This window comes from Castor canadensis, chromosome 12 (assembly GCF_047511655.1).
Source record: "Castor canadensis chromosome 12, mCasCan1.hap1v2, whole genome shotgun sequence".
NCBI lineage: Eukaryota > Metazoa > Chordata > Mammalia > Rodentia > Castoridae > Castor > Castor canadensis.
The window spans coordinates 7309687-7325072 of NC_133397.1; the positions used below are offsets into that span (position 1 = coordinate 7309687).

The window sequence follows — 15386 nt, forward strand, 5'->3', positions numbered from 1 at the left end:
TGAATGGACTTGTGACAGCAATTCATCAATTAGTTAAAAATTGCCTCTGATCAATTTCCCCATGAGGCTGGACTGCGACCACTTCTTGGAAAGAGCGCTGGCTGCCCGCCCACCCTTCTGTCTCCATCCCTCCAGCCACTGCCAGTGTCTTGTCTGGGGCCAGGGGGAGATAAATCCCTCTAAAGCCAGGGAGGAGAAATGCCTTCCATTTTGGCAAATGGTGCTTCTTTTGTAGCTCTTTTTTTTTACTTTGAAAGAAGATTTTATTTTCACATTTGTCTACAATTAGAATAAATGCATTTCCTGGAATAAAGGCAGAGCCTTTGGATTTAAAATACCCCCCTATAAGATTACATACACAAAACTCCAATTTTTTTTGCATAGTGGATTAAATAATCAAATTAGAATTGTTACACAATCTAGAATAAATGATAATAAAATGTATCACATTAAAATAAATTCATATTTAAATTATATATATGTATAAAAGTGTCTTGTGTGTTATAATTCAATTAAGCTTCAATTTCACATAAAGTATAATGACTAAATAACAGTAGTTAATTTAAACTGAAAATGAAAGAGAATCAAAATACCTTAAAAAGAGATATCACTTTCACATTGGTCTACACTACAGTAAACAGATTTTTTGGCATAAAGACACAGACTTTGGAGTTTAAACTATCCCCACTACAAGATTACATCCATAAAACTCCAATTATTATTTCTGCAACAGTGGATTAAATAAGCAAGTTAAAATAGTTATACTGTCCAAATTAAATGAAAATAAAGTAGAATTGAAATGAAAAGATTCCTACATATTTTAGAGAGCATATACAGTATCATGACTTTATTCATATTGATTTGCTTCATCATATGCAAAAAGATTTGTATTTAAATCATAAGTTTATAAAATACCATCTTGACAATTATAATTCTATTAACCTGCAGTTTGAGGTGAAGTGTTTTTTTTTTTTTTTTGAGGTAAAATGTAATGACTAAAAACAGTAGTAATTTAAACTGAAACTGAGATGGAAGTCAAAAATATTTTCAAAAGAGATCTTCTTTTTTCTCTGGTCTACAATTATAGTAAATATAATTCTTGGCATGAAGGCAAAGCTGCTGGGGTTTAAAATATCCCCACTGCAAGTTACATACATAAGACTACCATTAATGTTTATGTAATAGAGGATTAAATAATCAAATTAAAATATTTATACTATCTAGATTTAAATGAAAATAAAATATACCATCTAACTAAAATATAATGGAAATAATATAATAGGATTCATAGTTAAATCATCTACACAATACTATTCTGAGAATTATAATTCTATTAATCTTCAATTTAAGGTAAAGAATAACAAGTAGGTAATAGCAGGAATTTAAATTGAAAATGAGAGAGCAGTCCGAAGTACTTTGGAAGAAGATCCTAATGTTGCCAGGTTTCTTCTCCTGGTTTTAGAAGTTCAGTAGCAGGATCATTTGAAGGTGGAATCAACCTGCAGAATACTCACTTCCACTTTGATCATGTGGATACAGTGGGGGACATCCAGCTCTTGGGGGGAAGATGACTGGGGAAACCACTCAGTCAACAGACATTTCTCACTGGGTCCAAGGGACCTCTGAGTGGAGGAACAAAACCAGGGCCCACTGCCTTGCTTTCAACAGGCACGTTTGAATTGTGTGCAGAAGGAGCTGGGTCAGTAAGTGGTTGTACTGATGGGGGGATTGTCACCCTTCCCTCCTGTTTGCGTGGGGGACACAGGGACCCATTCTCAGGAGGTGCTCCATGATGGCCAGTCAGCCCATCACAGCTCGAGTCTCCTCTTTCCTTGCCAGTGTGATACTCCAGTGGATGATCGGGGCTTCTTGAGTCTTTTCCTCCTCCCTGCTGAAGCACAGGTGGAGGTCTGAGTGGACCTTCCAAACACAATAGGAGAGAGAAACGCTCTCCTTTCAGATGATGGTTGAGCCAATGGTGAGGGACCACGTGGAAAATGCTCCCTGCCACATGCTGTATTTGAAACCCCAAATGCATTTGGATCTTCTAAAAGTTTTAATTCCACCTCCATTTCCATTAACTTTTGTCTCTTGTTGATGACTTGCCTAAGATACTGCAGCTGTTCTTCAGCATCCTGGGCCTCCAACCAATTAAAGTGAGCTTTCTTCTCATAGGAAATAATCTCCCTTTGGTGATTAAGTTTGGTTCTCTCCAATTTTTCTTCGAGCTCTCTGGCTACCTTTTTAGAGGTCTGCAGGTCTGCAGTTTTGTGGCTGATGTTTTCTTTTACTTTGGGAAGTTTCTCCTCTGTGTCTCGCTAGCGGTGATCCTCTACCATTAATTTCCTGTAGAATTTCATTCCCTCTTCAAACAGTTCAGGAATTATGTTAGCTTTCTGCTGAAGCTTCTCCTTCTCAATTTCGAACTGTGCATGTTCAGACTGTAAAATGACTTGTTCGCTCTGGACATTTTTAATACGTTCTGCCAGGTCTTTGCTTGCTCTCTCGACTTCACGCAGCTGAGTGTAAACTTGGTCTCTTTCTCGTTCCAAGGATTTTAAAGAAGCATTTAACTTCACAGCATTCATCAGGTGCTGCAGAGCTCCTTTGGTCTGAGTATCTAAGGGAGCAGGATTTTCTGGGCCAAGGTTCATCGCTGTGTCCAAGTCACTGTCATGTATTCCGTGTTCTTCCAGAACAAAGGCCCAGACTTTCAGCTTTCGAATGCCTTCACTTAGCCACCTGATGTGATCATCTTTGTCTTTTAGAATTCATGCTGCAGACGTCCCAGGCTCTTCAAGTGTTACTTTGTGTTTATTAAGGTGACTCACTTGTTCCTTCCACTCTTCAGCTTCTTGGAGCAGCTGTTTGCAGCTCTCCTGAAGCTGAAAATTTTCACTCAAAGCCTGTGCTGTTGAGTCCTTAAGATTCGTTTCACTGACTCGAAGTGTTCTTAAGGTTGTTTTGGCTGCAGCTACTTTGGGTTTGAGAGATTTTAGTTCATCTTGTAGGGACTGTATGGTTTCTGACATTTCCACATTCAATTCAACTTGTGTATAATGCTTGCATTTCTCTTCTAGCAGCTCCGTTTCCAGCAGGAGTACTTCCTCCAGTTTACACTTGGAGATGTCCAGCTTTCCACAGGCTGCTTCTCGCTGTTTCTCAAGGCTAAGTTTGTCAAGTAGCTCACATTTTTCTTCAATCAGTGTAAAACGCTTTAGAGCAAGCTGTTTTTCTCTTCGAGCATAAAGCCGGCTCCTAACCGATTGAAAACTTCTCCACAAAAACAATGGGATAGAGAAAAGTCCAATAATAGTCACACATATCACTAGTTCCCATGGGAAATCATGGGGCTTTTGCCTCAGTTCTGCAGGGTCTGTTGTCATAACCCTGCCAAATTCCTGCAGGACCAGCCCCAAGTGCATGGGAGGGACAGCTTGGGGCACATCCATGGCTTCAAGGCTGCTTTGTCGGTTGCCAAGGCCAGGCTGAGCCTCGAAAGACAACAAACACTCAAAGTTCTGCCTAGAACACTGACACCAGAGCAGACCACTGCGGAGCTGGGGGAGGGGGGTGTTGGTTAATGTGCAGTTTACCCCGCCCACGGGGGAGATTTATATGGTACTGGCCAGACCTTGGCCAGGAGTAGGCATTGTCTTTCATAAAATGGACAGGGACATCTCAGATATCCTAAAGCTCACCTAGGAACCCTCACAGATAGAGCCTAAGAAAAATACTATTGGGGGGGGGAAGAAGTTACCATTCTTTATTACTGAATCTGCACATAGATTTCATTGCAGACAAGTCAGTTTATTCACACCTATCACACCAGTGTTAATTCCCCTTGCACCACAACACAATTGCTCTGCTGCCATCAGACTGGTTCCATTGGTACTTCCTTGAAATGCTGAAGACAGACTTTCCTTTTCATTATTCTACCTTTCATATGTTCTTCTTGTTTTCACTTTATTAGGATATATCATTGTACAGGGGGAATCATTGTGCTAATTCCCAACAGCCTTACACTGTACATTGCTTAGACTGCTCTCACCATCTCCCGTACCCTCTCTCCCTACTCAAATCACTTGCAAGAGGTTTCATCATTCTATTTCATGTATGTATATGAAGTCCATCAACCATATTCCCTCACCTTTATCTCCTTCATTCACTCTCCCCTATCCCACAAGTATCTACCCCACACTGTATCTATTTTATAATCCTATCTTTAATTTTGAATTCCAAAGTCAATGTTCAAAGGGGTTTCCTGATGTACCCAGCTGTGAGTATACTTTACTTTGTTCAATTCAACCCAGTCTGTATGGTTTCTTTCCTTCCAAATGTATTGAGACTTGTTTTATGATCCAGAATTTGACTCTAGATTAACAATCATCATGAATGATCTCTGTGACCTTTAAAAGAATTTTCCACCCCACCATTGGGTGGACTGTTCTCTAAGTTGGTTTAATGGCATTGTCAAGTATTTAGAGAATTACCAATTTCTACTTAACAATTCTGAGAAAGGAGTATGAAAATCTCCAACTGAAATTGTGAATTTGTCTATTTTTCCTTTCACTTCTACTAGTTTTTAGTTTGTGTGCTGTGAAGCCCTGCAAATGGGTCCATTTGCATTTAGTTTGTTTCAGTCACTTGAAAAACTGATCTTTTCAGTGTTACCAAGTGTCCCTCTTTATCTCATATCATCTGTTTTTTCCTCTGCCATTTACTGTGTGATAATAATAAAGCCATTCCAGGTTACCTTTGCATGGCACATCTTTTCTAGCCTTTTACATTTAAACTATCTGTGACTTTATACATGAAACGGGTTCTTGAAGAGAGGCTGTAGTTGTCTCACTTGTTTTTCAATATGAAAATATTTGCTTTTTAACTATTGTGTTTAGATCATTCATATCTTTGCTGTGTCATCGCATTTAAATATTCCATCTTTTCATCTGTTTTTTGTCTTATCCACCTGTTATATATTCTCTTTGCCATTTTTGAATTCAGTATTTTTAATCATCCATTTATATTCATTTTGGCTTATTTCTGTATGTTCCTCTGCCTTTTTTCTGCTTGGTCTGTAGGTTACAATGTACACCATAAACTCATTGTGTATCTTCAAATAACATTAAATCATCTCACATACAGCTTAGGAATGCTACAATTGTATATTTCTATCACTTTCATTTTCCATTCTTTATCCTATTTTTGTCATATATTCTATAATATATTACTTTTCCTTTAATCAATCATCATTAAAGAAATTTAAAGCATGGAGGGAAAGTCTTCTATAGTTTACTCTGGATAGCCTGCTTTGTTCCTGTGCAGATCTGAATTGTCGTCTGGTGTTGTTTTCCTCCTCCCTGATGAAGTTCCTTTAATCCTTCTCATAGTGCAGATGTGTTGCCAATGAATTCTCTTATTCTGTCCTATCTGGTCTTTGGCCTTTGATCTTGAAATCCATACATTACATGGAATAGCTTGGCTTGGTATTGGTCTTTTCTGGAACGAGGTCTTGCAATGTCTCATCTATGTTAACAAGAACTATACTTTCCAAGGTTGGAATGTTGACATCATTCAAACCAAAGCGTCTATTTTGTTCATGTTCCTTGTATCTTTTTTCTTTCCAAGATAGTGAATTTCTACGAGCAATATTAGTTCTAATCATTTCAGTACTTAAATCCTTCCTGTGATGACTAGCAAAATGTGATGAAGACATTCTGGTCCAGATGCCCAGAATGGATCTCCGTTTCACTCCACCAGTCTGAGGGCCTGGTCCAGGGCTCCGAAGCCTCCTTCAGTCATCTGGTGAAACTTCTCACGTGAAGGTAGTCTGTAGCTCATTTTTTAAACTCAACAAAGCAAATGGCTTAAAATTAAAAAGAAACTTTAAATAAAACAATTTAATTCAAATGTCAAATTTCATTCAAATTGTGCAAAGCCTTGTCCTGGTGGGGAATATGACACTTGTAAGTATATGAATTAGGGGACGAGAATAGCAATATACAAATTACTCAGTAGGAGAGCACCAGCTGGAACCCGGGGTTCATGAGTGACCAGTGGCTTCCCCTAGATGCTTGCCCCAGTCACATGGTCACCAAGGCACCCTGGCACTTGCTGGCAGCTAACCAAGTCTGGACATGGAGTCCCTTCCTCTCTGCGGGCTGTTGTTGGTCCTTGTCTCCTCTTCTGGGCAGTCATCTTGTGGTACAGATAGAGAAAGACCAACACAAGAGTCATTCTTCCTTTCTTTCTTATTAACAAAACCCAGAACTAATTCAAAGAAGCAATGCATCCTTCGTTTTGGAAATAGACTCGCCTCCTTCCTCTTGGCAAAGATGAGATGTGCCTAGGCCAGAAAGACAAGCAAGTTGAGATTTCCTGCCGAGGATGGGAAGACCTTAGAGGAAGCCCTGTCCGTTCACACCAGAGTGACAGCGTGACTTCCTCTGTGCATCCGTTACAGCCTATGTGCATATTGAGGCAACAGCCAGGTCCCCATCCCATGGAACAGGCTGCAGAGACCTGAGGTCTTCAAGGTCTTGTCCAAAAACCCACACGTGCCACAGACTTGATCTCTTCCTTGCTCACAGACACTGCTTAGCCTGACAGCAGGATGGTCCTTTCCTTCCCAGATGAGCCCACCTCCCTGAATGATGAGGTAGTCCTGCAGGGTGGCCATCTAGGCTACTAGGGACAGATGGTGGCAGTCCCCCTATGGGGACTCCAAGTGTTAGGAATTTTCCAACACAGTCCACAGGATGTGTCTACACAGATAGGACCATAAGAGCCTGGAGGACTTGTTCTGCCTGTGGGAGTGCTTTATGTAATCAGTTTACTAGTTTCTGCTAACTAGAACACAGCTTCCCTGTGGGGAGGACCTGAAACACTGTGTGACAATAAGCACTCCATACATAGCTGCCGAGTGAATAAATGAACCAAATTTCCATGTATTCCCTGTATGTAGACTGAGACTGGTCCCAGTTATTTATTTGCCCGTTGATGGGCTAGGGCTATGTCATTTTCATTACCATGGCATTTCTTACCTTTTGAAACATGTAAGAACAAGTTTCCTTCACTCTCCTTTTATCAAACATTTCTTGGCTATTCTCATATATTTGCTCCCTTACATAGGAACTTGAAAATCAGTTTATGCGTTTCTCTGCAAAATTTAATTGAGACTTTGAAATTACAATGAACTTACAGATTGATTTACAACATTGAGTCTTTCCATTAAGGTACATAAGTCTCTCCAACGTTAAGTGCATATATATCCCTCACTTTGTACCCTCTTAATAGATTGACCCTTCAATCACTAGAAAACGTCCGTTGTCTTTAGCAGTGATTTCTGTCTCTTTCAGACAGCATCTCATCAGAGTGTATCTTTTCCATTCTGTCAGTCTCTGACTTTTGATGGAGTATCGTCTACTTACATATGTAATTTCTTACAAAGTATGCTGTATATCTGTCACTATTTGCTCTCTCTGTATCTTATATATTTTGTTTCTCTGCCTTCTTTTGTGAGAAATGCTTTCTACTATTAATTTAATTAATTTAAATTTTCCTATTATATATACACATATATACATATATACATATATATGTGTATATATTGCAATACTAAGGTTTGAACTCAGGCCCTTCACCTTGAGCCACTCCACCGGCCCTATTTTTGTGATGGATTTTTTTGTGATAGGGTCTTGGGAACTATTTGCCTGGGTTGGCTTCAAACCGTGATCCTCCTGATTTCTGCCTCCTGAGTAGCTAGGATTACAGGCGTGAGCCTCTGGTACCTGGCTCCCTATTACATTTTTAGTGGTTGTCCTAGGGATTACATTTAACATCTTAGAATATTCTACTTCCAGGGGGTGGGGTATAGCCCCTCTCCATCATGTGCAAGACCCAGCACTGCAAAAAAAAAAAAAAAAGGAAAAAGAAATAATTTAATTCAATTAAAATAGTATATAATAACTTTGCTCTAATATAACTTCATTTCCCCATTTTGTGCTATTATCATAAAAATTATATCTTTGTGCATTTTAAGCTCATTAGAGTTTTATAATTATTTCTTTGTGGAATTGTCTTTTAAATTGGCTTAGAAGGAAGGAATTAAAAACAAAAATGCCTGGACTAGAGGGGTGGCTCAAGCAGGAGAGCCCCTGCTTTGCAAGTGGAAAGCTCTGAGTTCAAACCCCTGTGCTACAAAAAAGATACCTTTTATGCTTATCTTTTTAGGTGTGTTCATTGGTGTTCTTCCTTTCTTCAGGTACAATGTAGTTTATGTCCTTTTATTTAGGACCCTCCCTTGTATTTCTTATAAAGCATGTTAGTGATGACAAATGACTCGGTTTTTATATGTTCAAGAAAATCTTAATTTTTCCTATTTTGAGAGTTAGTTTTGCTGGACATGTGGTGATAATCCTTTGTCCCCCTAGTGCTTTGAAGATGTCATCCCTCTGCCTTCTGGCCACCCTGGTTTCTAAAGAAACCGTTCATTTTATATGAGGGTTTCTGATATGAAAGATGGGTATCTTTTTTGCTTGCCACTTTAAATATATATATATTTATTTATTTTTATTATTATTTTTTGTGTGTGTGGTGCTGAGGATCAATGCAGTCTCACACACACATTCTCCACCAGGTCTCTACCAGCCAGCTCCATCCTCGGCTCCTCAAGATTCTTCTTTGTCTTTGCCAGTTTCACTGTGATTGAGAGCAGGAACATGGTTTCTTAGGTTTCTGCTTAGCATTCATTGGACATCTTAGATGTGCAAATTGATGGTTGTCATCACATTTGAGAAGTTTCCAGCCCTTATTTCTGCAAATATTTCTTCTGCCCCTTTCTCTCTTTTCTTCCTGGATGAGTTTTACACAGGTCTGTGTATGCTTCATGTGGATTTGTCTCAGTTGGCTTTAGTCACATTTTCTGATCATTTCTTCTTCCAATTCCGATCTTCTGGTGAGCCCCCACTAGTAAATTTTTTTGTTATGACTCATCGTACTTTCAATTCTACCATTCCCGTGTGGTTCTCTTAATTTTTCTCCTATCTCTGTACTTGTGTTCTTTATTAAATGAGGTATCATTTTCATGTTCTCTTTTAATTCTCTACATGGTTCCCTTTAATGCCTTGAACTATAATAGCTGATTTAAAGCATTTGGTTTTGTTTTTTTGGTGGGACTGGGGTTTGAACTCAGGGCTTAATGCTTGCAAAGCAGGCGCTCTACTGCTTAGGTCACACCTCCAGTCTCTCAAACTATTTGCCTGGGCTGGCCTTGATCTTGATCCTCCTGATCTCAGCCTCCTAAGTAGCTAGGATTACAGGTGTGAGCCACGGTACCCGGCTGATTTAAAGCATTTGTCTTATAATCCAATGTCTAAAAGTCCAATATCTCGGCTTCCCCAGGAATGGTTTCTATTGACTGCTCCTCTTCCTGTGTGTAGGCCATGCAACCCTGTTTCTTTGTGTTTCTCAAAGATTCTTGTTGGTGGTGGAAAATGGGACCTTTTGATTCATTTTTTTATAGAGATCAACCCCAGGGCCTTGCTCATGCTAGACAAATATTCTACCACTGAGCTATACCCCTTTTGAATAATATAATGTGACAACTCTGAAAACAACATCAAACCTTCCCCCTACCAGTTTTATTGTTGTTTGTGGTGTTTTTCTTTGTTTAGTGACTTTCCCAGACTAATTCTGTTAAATCTGTATTCTTTGTCATGTTTAGCTACTGAAGTCTCTACTTGGATATCTTAGAGGTTGGTTAATGAGTAGACAAAGATTTCCTTAATGCCTTGAATCAATAAGTCTCCCATCCTTTGCTGATAGGGCGTGTATGTGTGTGTGTGTGTGTGTGTGTGTGTATGCATGTGTGTTGTGACTTGCTTTTAACAGGTAGCTTAAGACTCTGCCTTACTCTTTACTTCCTGCAGAGCCCAAAGGTCACTGAAAGATCAAAGATTAGGGCCTTACAAGTCATTCTTGGGTATGTGCACATGACTTCTAGGTTCCAGGAATATGTGAAAGCCCTTCAAGGCCCCCTGCGGACCTCTCATTCCCAGATCTCTCCTTTATGTTTGGAGCTTTTGTTAGCCTCAACTGGTATCGCTGCCTCACACAGCTGCAACATTAAACAAGTAACACGAACTGTTTTTGACAAACACTTTGGGGACAAGGCTGCTGGCACAGAGCGAGCTCTGACTCAAGTCAAATAGAGAATAGAACTTTTCCTGGAAGTTGCCAGGAAGATCCAATTGTGATAGTTACATAAGGTTAGCCATTTGGGGGAGTTCCAAATCCATTTTAACCCCTCCAGTGGCTACTAGGCTGCCATTTCCCACAGCGGCCAAGGATGCATGACCCCTGGTTTTCAAGAGAGAGCTGGGGAGAGGGTGATAGGCAAGCACAAGTCAAAACTCCACGAAGGTCGCCGAACTAACCACAGTTCCACTGTTTTTCTTGAATAAAATTTCTTCAGATGGTTGTTGCAAGCCTCTGGTTTATTTCCAGAGTTCTGAAAAGGCTTGGTTTTGACAATGTTCGCTGACTCTTGCTGGATTTTAGGGAAGACAGACTGTCAGAGGTCCTGTTGAAGTGGTTCTCCCATGTTAGCTTTCTTTCTTTCCTTTTTGGTGACACTTGGATTTGAACTCAGGGCCTCATGCTTTCTAGGCAGGCACTCTGCCACTTCAGCCATGGTCCCAGCCCATGAGAGCTTCCTTTTGTGTCTCTTTGGAAGTCTGGTAAAGCCTGTGGATTCCTCTCAGAATTATTTTTTAAGCAAAAAACCTAAGATTCCAACAAAAAACAATTAAACTGGAATACAGTTACCTTTTTTTTTTTTTTTACTTTTGTGATATAGTAATGTACATGGTTTTTTATTAACATTCAAAGCCAGGCATGGTGGCATACACTTGTAATCCCAGAAGTAGATGAGACTGAGGCAGGAGAATCATGAGTTCAAGAGCAACCTGGGCTACATAATGAAACCTGTATAAAAAAAAAGTATTTTTAAATAGTACACTGATTGGGAAATTCATAGCTATCATAATTTCTGATTAATGATGAGAGAGTGTTATTTTGAGATATCTATAGCAATTGTAATGAGGTATGAAACATGTGATTTTTTTATGACAAAATTATAGTAATCTAAAATTACTATATTATCTGGGAAATGCTAAAATTCCCCCTGAATTCTATGGGGCCCTGAACCCAATGGGAGGTCTACTTCCCAAATTATGAACTTGATCAAGTTAAGAATCTTCTCATAGAATTCTGTGGAAACAAGACACTTGCCTCACAATGGGCATGAAATCACAACATAACTGTTTGTATTTGTGACAACCCAAGAAAGTCTTTGCAACTTCATAGCTTCACGGAAAATGGGGAAAAGGCTTAGTTTTAAGTCATATACTCAGGTATGCAAAATGTATCTTTCTTTAGTCTTTTAGAACTAGGTTTAGTTTCTATCTTTAGTTCCTGTTTCCTTGAGTTGCAGGAAATAAAATCTTGCCAATTCCAAAGTTCTCAGTTGACTCATGATAAAATTAGACAATTTCTGTTCATCTGCTCCCCACTTTCTTCTTAAAAGTTGCAGCTAATCTCCCTGGGGGCATTTTTAGCTTTAGGGCAGAAGGCAGGCATCTGGTTACCTTGAGATGGTATGTGCAGGATGTCCACATGCCTGTGTATTTGTGGAGGTCACTCTAGATAGCACTGTGTGCCTCCTGGGCACAGCTCTCTTGCTTCACAGATATCCGTGAATGTAACCACCTAACTCCCCTATCAGATGGCCAAGAATATTAGTTCCATTTTACAGACAAGAAGACTGAGGCTCAGAGAGGCCATTTAACTTTCCCAAAGTCACGGACCTGAAAGTGGTGGATTTGGGATTCAAGTGCATGCATTCCCGCTCTAGAGGCTGAGCTCCAGCTGTCACATTCTTCTGTCCTGCCCATCTGGCCATTACTTCTGAGGTCCATATCACCTGCCTTCTTCCAGGCCATGCAGACTCTTCCTGGCCACTGATTTTATCATCCAGACTGATAAACCTCTTACTGCTCCCTATGCCCCAGTGACTGGGTCAGAATCCTTTATCCGACTCTGACCACCTTCCCAGAAAATGGGTGGCACCAGGCCCTTCTGCCTTCAGACCGTGAATGTATCTAGCCGTTCCCCAAGCCCCTACCTCAACCCCTCCCCCACAGCTCAAGACGGCTCTGCTAATCTCAAAACCCTCCTGCACTGTGTACTTTAAGGCAGCAATTCACAGGCCGGTGCATGTTAAAATCACTCGGGGAGAATTTTCAATATGTTGACGTGCAGGCCCTAGCTCCAGAGTTTCTGGTCTAAACTGTTTGAGCTGGCCTAGGCATGGGTGTTTTTTTTTTTTTTTTAATGTCCCAAGTGATTTTAATATGAGTTCAGGCTGCAATCCAGTTTTAAAATCAAGAATTTAATCCTTTGTTCTCGGGTGTTCTTAGGACAACTTTCCCCTTGAAGCCAGGAGAACTTCACATCTGGAAGGTGGATTAGGCCTTGTGGGCAGAGGGCCGGATTTATGGAACAGACAACTGTCTTTCTTTTTGGCCCTACAACAGCTGAACCCCCTTCCTGAATTTAGGGAATTTCTCACCTATGAATCTTCATATAAGAAAAGACCCTTCTGCTTCTAGAAGCTAAAGATGCCAAATACTAACTTCCCCGGCCTCCCCTGCAGCCAGCACTTGGCACTGGCCCTGATCTTGAACTAGGATTTCAGCATGAAAATGACAGAGAGAATGCTCACTGGCAGTGGTAGCAGTTGACTGAGAGATCTAATTTACTCCCTGACAGTGGCATCATTGCATGACCAGAGCAGGCAGCAGGGGCCTGGTGGACCAGTGCCACTCTTTAAAGGTTGTGTGTGGTGCTGGCTGAGCGGTGTCTGACCTGGTCCACCAGTTCTTCTGGAAGGTCTGTGAGTTACCCATAGTCCCCTTCCACTTCCATTAGCTAGATTAGGACTCTGCTTGCTCAGAGGGATGTAACTGCTTAGTGCAAAGTCAGAGGAAGTGCAAGAAAAAATTTAGTTGTCCCTTCCTCGGACCAGCTAGCCAGAAGTTCATGCGCAAAGAAGCAGGGCCCCTGGGTCTTCCTCAAGCTGGCTCTTGGCCTGCTCCCCCAGTGAGAGGGGGCAGCGGCAGGCCCCCCCAGACCCACCCAATCACAGCACTGAGGTGTGGAGCCTGAATTCCTCCATGCTGAGAGCCACTGGGTTCCATGGGAATTTCAGTCCCTAGCATGGCCCTGGTGGGGAGTCCTAAGAGAAGCAGAGCTCTTGTGTAGGGAGAGACCAAAGCCCCCCAAGGACAAAGCCTTCCTTTTCACTGAGAAAGTTGAAGTCGAGAAGGTAGTGATTTGCTCAAGGTCAATCAATTCAGGAGGGTGGGCATAGAGACACAGAAGATCCTAGAAGACAGAGAGCAATGCTCTGTAGAGAGACATCTGGTCATCAGTCAGGCCCCACAGGAAGACAGAAACTGCTCTGAATACCAAGCATTTAATGCACAGAACTGGTTGTGCAGATGACAGAAGAGCCGAGGTAGCAGGAAGGCAATGAATGGTTCAGAGACTGGCAGCGGCGGGAAACCGCCATGTCTTAGCCTGGAGTGGAAAACGGAGGTGGTCACATTAGCAGAGCCCGGGAGTTGGAGACACGCCACAGAAGCTGGGGTCATGGCAGTTCACTCAGCTGCAGGTGGAGCCCAGAGGACCAGCAGCAGCTAAGGGACAGAGAGCTAAGGGAGAAATACCCCAGCTTCCTCTTCTCTCCCTCCTCTCTCTGCTCAGAGCATCCCCCTGCCACACTCCTCCAGAATCAGTGGGCACCAGAGACTGGAGTCCAGTCTGCAGGCAGACCCTCTCTGTGACCTAGAATGAGAGGGGAAGAGGATCCTAGAAAGGGTTCTGAGGGACAGCAGGCCCCAAGACCAGAACATCTGGAGAGTTGACCTTTAGGTTTCAGAGGAGAAACTGAGGACCAGCTGGACTGAGAATGTTGTTCCAATTAATTAGTAAGCAGCAGAAATGTGACTCTTGAGTCTCAGTCACCACTGAGCAGACAACTCCTATCTGCTTTTGGTTTGGGTCCAAAGAATTATTTCTCTGTGGTTCGAGGGTCAGCTCCATTTGTGGTATTTTAAGATTTGACAGGGCAGGGTGGAGCAGGGTATTGGGGATGAGGGTAGAGCCCTCACCATAGACTGGTGGCCATCACCCATTACCTGACAACGAGATTATTCTCTCTCCTAGGGCTCTGTGTTAGTATAGAAAAATAACAGAGACTGAAATGCCTTTTGCCCTGAGAATTCCATGCATCATCTGAAATAGTGTGTGAAACCCCAGGCTTCATAAAGCCAGGGTGGGAATTAAGTCGTCATCATGTCCCCACGGCCTCTTTCTTGGTTCTCTTGTAGAGGAAGGCCAAGCTGGCTGATCATAGGCAAGTCCAGAGCAAGGGTTGGAAGGTTGGAGAAATATCTGGAAGGCAGCATCTTCCTTTATAGACAAAGGACCCACAACAGAGAGGTAAGGTGATTTTCCCACAGCCATACCATGAGTTGGTGGTAATTCCAATTATCTCAGCTTCAGCAAGGGAAACCTTCTGTCTAGGTGACTTACTTTCCAGAAACCAGTTTCAAGGAAGCAGGAGAATTAGTTCAGATAAGCACCGGCCTCCTCTGTGCTTCCTTGGTAGCCTGTTTGATCTGAAGTGTGACAATTCCTAGCCCATCTGGGGACAGCTACCATCAATAAGTAGGTGTGGATCACATCAGCACTGAGCAGTGGACCATGAGTCAGGAGGCCCAGTTCTCACCATGTCTCTGTTGCTAACCAGATTTTTGGGGAAGTTGCTAGACACTAATGTCCTCAGGACATGGTGACCTTTAAGGTCTCTTCTGGCTCTAGGACTTTATGAAAACTGTCAGCCACTTGCTGCTCTGCCCAAGTTTTTTTTTTTTTTTTTTATCAACAATGTCTGTTTGCAGAGCAAGAGCCCTTTATCTCAAATTGTGCTTTTAGCTCTGCCACTGGTCCCTCTGTCAATATGCAGCACAATCGTGAGTCAGCACAGTGCTGACTGTGTACATATGCATGTCGTTGGCTGGGAAGTCCCTGGGAGGATGGCATTTTCTGACCTGTGCTGTCGACTTCAAAGATACAAAGATGTGGACTACTTTGCCACGTTGCCCAAAATGTGACGAAGCTAAAGAGATGGTCTCTGACAACGCCTACAAACTGCATGAAATCTTTTTGTATTTAACGAACCTGTGCACTAGCATAGAGGTGGACATTCTGAACATTCTCATTACAATAAAACAGTTTTTGGAACTAAGTTTTGTCTAGGA

The 15386-nt window shown here is 41.7% G+C and overlaps 1 pseudogene; it reads right to left on the minus strand.

Annotated features, from left to right (window-relative positions):
* Window positions 1-812: 812 nt before the first annotated feature.
* LOC141415269 (small nucleolar RNA Z39) lies at window positions 813-879 on the minus strand (annotated as a pseudogene).
* Between the last annotated feature and the right edge of the window lie 14507 nt (window positions 880-15386).